The sequence below is a fragment of the Chrysochloris asiatica genome, unplaced genomic scaffold (assembly GCF_000296735.1).
Source record: "Chrysochloris asiatica unplaced genomic scaffold, ChrAsi1.0 scaffold00032, whole genome shotgun sequence".
In the NCBI taxonomy this organism is placed as follows: Eukaryota; Metazoa; Chordata; class Mammalia; order Afrosoricida; family Chrysochloridae; genus Chrysochloris; species Chrysochloris asiatica.
Window position 1 is genome coordinate 12,246,333 of NW_006408550.1, and position 7,250 is coordinate 12,253,582.

The following is a 7,250-nucleotide window of genomic DNA, read 5'->3' on the forward strand; positions in this document are numbered from 1 at the left end:
ATGACATAATTTCAATTTGTCCAGGTCCTGATGTTGCGTGGATGAGGAGCAGTAGCCAATTGGGATGAGAGATGAGAGATCAAATAATTGCCAAATTTGTTAACATTTTCTCTATTTTGAAATCATCCTTAAATAAAATCACATATGAGGTCACACCATCCACACCATTCTAGATTCATGTTTTCACCAATAAAGAGCTGGTAGTTTTTGATAATAGCAAACATGTGCATGATTGGTTCTTCACGAAAGGTTTTACTTTTTCTGATCTCTGTTCTTCAAGTTTGTCTTTGATTCATTTCATGCAATCTTTGATGTGCTTCTTGTAGACTTCTTTTGTGAAGCTGGTTTACTGCAAGTGATGGTTTATGACAATACCAACACCTGGGATTATGCTGCGTTTTCTGTTCCTTCACCCTTGGGGCCTTCTGCGGAGTCATCAGTTGTACCCTCTGCCCTACTAACCATTTTCCCCTCCACCGCTTCCAGATACAGCCCAACTGCGATCTCTCGGATCTTCTAAATTTTGGAGAATGTCTCATCATGGCTGACAAGGTCTGAGTAGATAATCATGAAGATAGCAAAGGGAACCGGAAGGGCGCTGGGGGTTTTGTTGTTGTTAGGGGTGGGGATGGGGTTGGGATGTGGGGGAAGGGGAGTGAGCAGAATAAACCTCTACTGAGCACTTTTAAACTGATGAACACGTATTTAATGTACACACTGTTGTTGTTAGTTACTATCGAGTTACTTTCAATTCATAGAAACCCTATACACAACAAAACTAAACACTACCCGGTTCTACGCAGTCCTCACAGTTGTGGTTAAGCTCAAGCCCATTGCTGCTGCCACCGTGTCAACACATCTCTTAGGAGTTGTCTTCTTGTTTGCTGACCCTCCAATTTACAAAGCATGATGTCCTTCTCCAGGGACTGGTTCCTCCTGACAATATGTCCAAAGTATGAGAGACAAGTCTCATCATCCTGGCTTCTAAGGAGTATTCAGGCTGCATTTCTTCCAAAACAGATTCGTTTGTTCTTCTGGCAGTCCAGGGTATTTTTCAATATTCTTCTCCAAGATCATACCTCAAAAGCATCCATTTTTCTACAGTCTTCTTATTCACTATCCAACTTTCACATGCATATGACACAATTGAAAATACAATCGCTTGGTCAGGTGCAATTTGGTCCTTAAATTTAGTCCTGAGAAATTTGCTCTTGAACACCTGACAGAGGTCTTGGGCACAAGCTATCCCAATGTCCTTTGGTATCTTGACTACTGCTTCCATGGATGTTGAATGTGAATTCAAGCCAAATGAAAACTTTGACAACTACACTCTTTCCCCCATTTCTCATGATGTTGTTTATTGTCCAGTTGTGAAGATTTTATTTTCTTTACATTGAGGACAATCCATACTTCGATCTTTATCAGTGAGCATTTTAACTCCTATTCTCTTCCAGAAAGCAAGGTTGTACCATCTGCATATCACGGGTTGTTAATCAGTCATCCTCCAATCATGATGCCATGTTCTCCTTCATATAAGCCAGTTTCTCAGATCATTTCCTCACTATACAGAATGAATAAGAGTACGAATACAACAAAATACAACCCTGGCATACACCTTTCCTGATTTCACATTTAGGATCCCCTTACTTTGTTTAAATGACTATTCAAATTGGTTCCTCAAGAGCAAAACTAAGTGTTCTAGAATATACGTTCTTCACAATGTTATTCGTAGCTTGTCATGACCACACAATAAAGCACAATTAAACATCTTCTGATAGTCTCTGCTTTCAGCTAAGTTTCATCTCACGTCAACAATGATATCCCTACTTCCATGTGCTCTTCTGAACCCAGCATGAAATTCTGGCAATTCTATATCAATGTACTGTCAAAGTGCCCTTTGACATTTTTTGTTCAGCTCTTTTAGCTCCTCATTTCTTCCATTTATTTTAATATCTTTACACTGGAAAGCAAGTTTCAGAGTCTCTTCTAACATTCGTTTAGGTCTTTTCTTTCTTTCCTGCCTTTTAAATGACTTTTTGCTTTCTTCCCATATGATGTTCTTGATGTCATTGCATAGTTCCTCTGGATTTTGGTCATTTGTGTCTAATATGCATCTAATCTGTTCTTGAGATGATCTTTCAATTCAGGTGGGATATGTTCAAGGTCAGTTTTGGTTCTCATAGACTTGTTTAAATTTTCTTCAGCTTTAGCCTGAACTTGCATATGAGTATTTGATGTTCTATTCCATAGTTTGCCCCTGGCCTTGTTTTGGCTGATAATATTGTGCTTTCCCACAAATGTAGTCAGTTTGATTCTGGTGTACTCCATCTGCTGAGATCCACATATATAGTTACCTTTTATATTGTTTTAAAAAGGTATTTGCAATGAATGTCACTGGTCTTGCAAAATTCTTTTGTGCAATGTTCAGCAGCATTTCTATCATTAAGAACATATTTTCTAACGTCTGATCCTTTACCGTTTGTGTACAAACTTTGCATTCCAATAACCAGTAATTTTCTATACATCTTGATTGAATATTTGATCAGTTTCAGACTGAAGAAGTTGGTAGAATTCTTCAATTTCATCATTTTAAGTGGTTAGTATGTAAGTTTGAATTATAGTGCTATAAACTGGTTTTCCTTGTAGTTGTATAGATATTATCCTATCACAGACAGCATTGTATTTCAAGATAAATCTTGAAATGTTCTTTTCGATGATAAATGTGATGTCATTCCGCTTACATTTGTTGTTCTCAGCATAGCAAACCATAGGATTGTCGGATTCAAAATGGCCACCACCTGTCCATTTCAGCTCACTATATATTGCCACCTTCAGTATGGGTTCTATCATCATTCCCATTTTTCAGACAAGGAAATTGATTCCCAGCAGTTGAATAATTTTCCCTATGTTACCCTAGAAGGATTTGAACCAAGAGAATCTGTTATCAAGTGCAAACTCGTAATCATTAGAGAAGTGACTTTCTGCTTCTCCTAGGACTTGCATATGCCTGTTCTACTTTCTTGTTCTCGGTTTCAGGAAAAATCTTCTTTTTCATCCATCATTCAGTCCATTACTCACGTCATCTCACTGCTCAGTATTCTAGAGAAGCACCTTTTTATTTTTATTTTCCTTCAATGGAGTCCATTCTTACCCTTACTAATAAAACCTCACCACAATTAGTGTCTGGGCTTCTGGTCTACTTCTCACTCTAACCTCTCCTACTCTCTAAGCCCCTTCCTTAGTCCTAGACCCTGCTTTCCTGAGAACCCGTTTCCTCCCCATATAAGCTATGCTCTAAACCCTACACTCTTAATTAATATCAAAAAAATGTTTCCCAAAATGCCAGTATCTTTTATAAATTTCATAACATTATATTACTTTCAACATGGTCCTCCCTAATATGTAGCAAAAGCACAAGGATGATTTTGCCCTTAATACCAGATACCTTGGCTCATAAAATACTTGTAATCACAACAATAATTTCTGTCTAGACCAGGCATAAACTTTACTCAGCACTGTTCCTTCTATATATTTGGTTGGAATTTTTTGTCAATTTGAATATTTTTTAATATGTTTTCCAATTTTATTGCCACTTCCTTTATCTTGAAAATCCTATTTATACTATATAAATGTATTTTAGGGTTGAAAAAGTAATGTAGATGTGATGATTTCTATCATATTATCAACATTTGCATGTATAATTAGCATACATGTAATTTTTGCAAAGATATTAAGAGGTCTTATGTTAAAATATTAAGCAGTCCTAGTTCAGGACTAAATGCAAGTTCAGCTTATCAAATCCATTAGCTGCTCCTTGGAAACCCCATACAGGGTCACTATGAATCAGAGCCAACTAGATGGCATGTAACAACAACAAGATAAAATAGCATTTCATATTGTTCTGTTGTACACAGGGTCACTATGAGTTTGAATCCACTGCTAGGCACCTACAAAAACATGAAACTTTATGTTTATTTTGCAAGCACACATGGTTTATACCAGTTGTTTCATGAGAATGATTTGGCTTTCTGCTCCAGTAAAGATTTACAGCCTCAGAGATCCTATTCAGGGTTGCTATGAGTCAGAACCAACTCCACGGCATAACATTTTCTTACAGTGATAATGAATGTTCGATACTCATGTTCACTTTTATTAAGTTTTCATTCCCACTTAATATAGTAAAGTTGTGCTTTGCAATAATGATTACTGGACTCATATCAGTAAGGCTGTTGTTGCTAGTTGCCATCAAGTCTGTACCAACTCATAGCGACCTTATGTGCTGCAGAACCACAGCCTAGCAGTCCTGCACCAACCTCACAATCTTTGCTACGTTTGAGCCCATTGCTGCTGCCACAGTGCCAGTCCATCTCGTTGGGGGTCTTCCTCTTTTTCACTGACCTTCCACTTTATCAAGCATGATGTCCATCTCCAGGGACTGGTTCCTTCTGATTTTGTCTATAAAACCTTTCAGTATTGCAAGTTGAGGCTTGAATTTTATATTCAGTTCCTTAGCGTGAGAAAAGCTGAGCATGTTCTTCTTCCCTTTTGATTTTTCTAACTCCAGATCTTCGCACATTTCATCTTAATATTTGACTTTGTCTTCCTGAGCTGCCCTTTGAAATTTTCTATTTAGTTCTTTTACCTCCTAATTTCTTCCATTTGCTTTAGCATCTGTATGCTGGCGAGCAAGTTTCAGTCTCTTCTGACACCCATTTTGGTATTTTCCTTTTTTCTTGTGTTCTTAATGATCTTTTGCTGTCTTCCCGTATGATAGCTTCTGGTTTTTGACCATTAGTGTCTAATTCAGCGGTGGGGAACATCTATCCCACAGGCCAGATAAGGCCCGTGAAATCTTTTGTCTGGCTCTGTCATGGCAGCCACAGTTCCAACCATCACATTAGGGATGAGTTAATTAAATGATTGACCGAATAGTAGGCTAATTTTTAAGTTGATAATTTTGTATGGCCTGTGAATCATATTATAAATTTTGGCAGAAAAATGTTTCCATACCCCTAGTCTAATTCATCAAATCTGTTTTTGAGATGATCTCTAAATTCAGGTGGGGTATGTTCAAGGTTATATTTTGGCTCTCATGGACTTGTTTTAATTTTCTTCAGCTTCAGCCTGAACATGCATCTGAGCAATTGTGGTCTGTTCTACAGTCTGCCCATGGTCTTGTTTTGACTGATGAGATGGAGCTTTTCCACCATTTTTTTCCACAGATGTAATCAGTTTCATTTCTGTGTATTTCATCCTGTGAGGTCCATATGTATAGTCATCTTTTATGTTATTTAAAAAAAAAAGATATTAATAACAGACAAGTCATTGGTCTTGCAAAATTCTATCATGCAATCTCCAGCATAATTTCTATCACCAAGGCCATATTTCCCAAATAACAATCATTTCTTTTTGTCTCCAATCTTTACATTCCAATAGCAAGTAATTATCGATTAATCTTGATTGAATGTTTGATCAGTTTTAGACTGATGAAGTTGGTAGAACTCAATTTCATCATCACTGGTTTTAGTGGTTGGTGTGTAAATTTGAATGAGAGTGGTATTAACCGGTCTTCTTTGTAGGCATATGGATATTATCTGAACACATTCAGCATTGTACTTTAAGATAGATCTTGAAATATTCTTTTTGATGGCGAATGTGGCACCATTCCTCTTCAATTTGTCATTTCATCATAATAAACCATGTGATTATCAGATTCAAAATGACCAATGCCAGTCCATTCCATCTCACTAATGCCTAAGATATCAATGTCTATGAACGTCATTTCATTTCTGACAACTTCCCATTTTCCTAGATTCATACTTCATTCATTCCATGTTCTAATTATTAATGGATGTTTACTGCTGTTTCTTCTCATTTTAAGGTGTGCCCCATAAGCAAATGAAGGTCCTGAAAGTGTTATTGCATTTGTGTCATCACAGTCAACTCTACATTGAGGAGGCAATGTTTCTCAGTCTTATTTAAGCGCCTTCCCACAAGAGGAACTCATTTTCCCGGACTATATCTGACAATATTCTGGTGCCTTTCAGCATGTTTCAATATTCAATATTCTGATGCTGACAGTGTTCCAATATTAGTCATAAGATTGTCAGTGGCTAAATATTCTTTCTTTCTAGTCTGTCTTAGTCTGAAAGTTCAACTGAAATCTGCCCACCATGGGTAACCCTGCTGGTATTTAAAACACTTCCAGCATCACAGCCACACACAAACCACCACAATACAACAAACTGACAGATGAGTGGTGGTATCAGGAGGAGCGGTAGTTTATCTTTTCCACTATCAGCAATAATTAACACAGATCTATCCTCTCTCCTCCTCTTCCCCTCTTCTTCTTCCTTCTCCCTGTCTTGTGTCCAGAGACTCAAATGTTTTTGAAGATTTTGAAGGGTAACAGTTCACAATGTTTTACTATGGAACAAAGAAAATCTAACTGGAGCACACAAATGATTTCTTTAGAATTTTTATCTTCATCAAATGATCTAAGAAAGTTTAATATTCTTTCTGATTGACACATTGTAAACTACAACAGCAATAAAGAAATCACCAAATAGAATGTCCGCAATGGAAAACAATTTGTACATACATATTTTCAGAGAAAGCCCTGCATATTCAGTCACTTTCATAAGTATATACAAGAGGTGTGCAGGTAGTAGAGTCTGAAATGGGAATCATCTAATAATTGGACACTAAATATTAAAAAAAATTGTCTTTAATATACAAGAAACAACTAACCAATCAACTAAGTTATTTACATATTTTTATTTGAACATGAAAAAAATATTGTGAGAATTAACAGTTTGGACATTGGGCCTTTGAAATAATGTTGGCATTATTTGTCCTAGAGTTGATTGAAAAGGATTATAAAACAGGAAAAGCAATGTGTAAAAAGCAATTTTTACAAATTATTTCTAAAGGAGCTAAAACTTCACTGGCATTATTTTAAGTGATTTAATAGAGTTGTTGTTGTAGTTAAGTGCAGTCAAGTCAGTTCTGACCCATGGCGACCCTATATAGGGTTTCCAAGGAGCACCTGGTGAGCTTGAACCACCCACTTTCAGTTCAAATGACTTCGTGGTCTGGCACATTAAGCCACAGCGCCACACCAAAATCGTGACCATAAATGGATTTAAACAAGGGAAAATGACAAAAAGATGATGGTGATGTATTTTTCCTACAAATCAGACTTAGGTCAGGCTATCTGGTGTGGCACTATAGGATAAGCACTGGACTTC

At 36.9% G+C, this 7,250-nt stretch overlaps 1 pseudogene; it reads right to left on the reverse strand.

The window, feature by feature from the left end:
* Positions 1–79: 79 nt before the first annotated feature.
* Positions 80–570, reverse strand: LOC102819093 (annotated as a pseudogene).
* Positions 571–7,250: the final 6,680 nt, after the last annotated feature.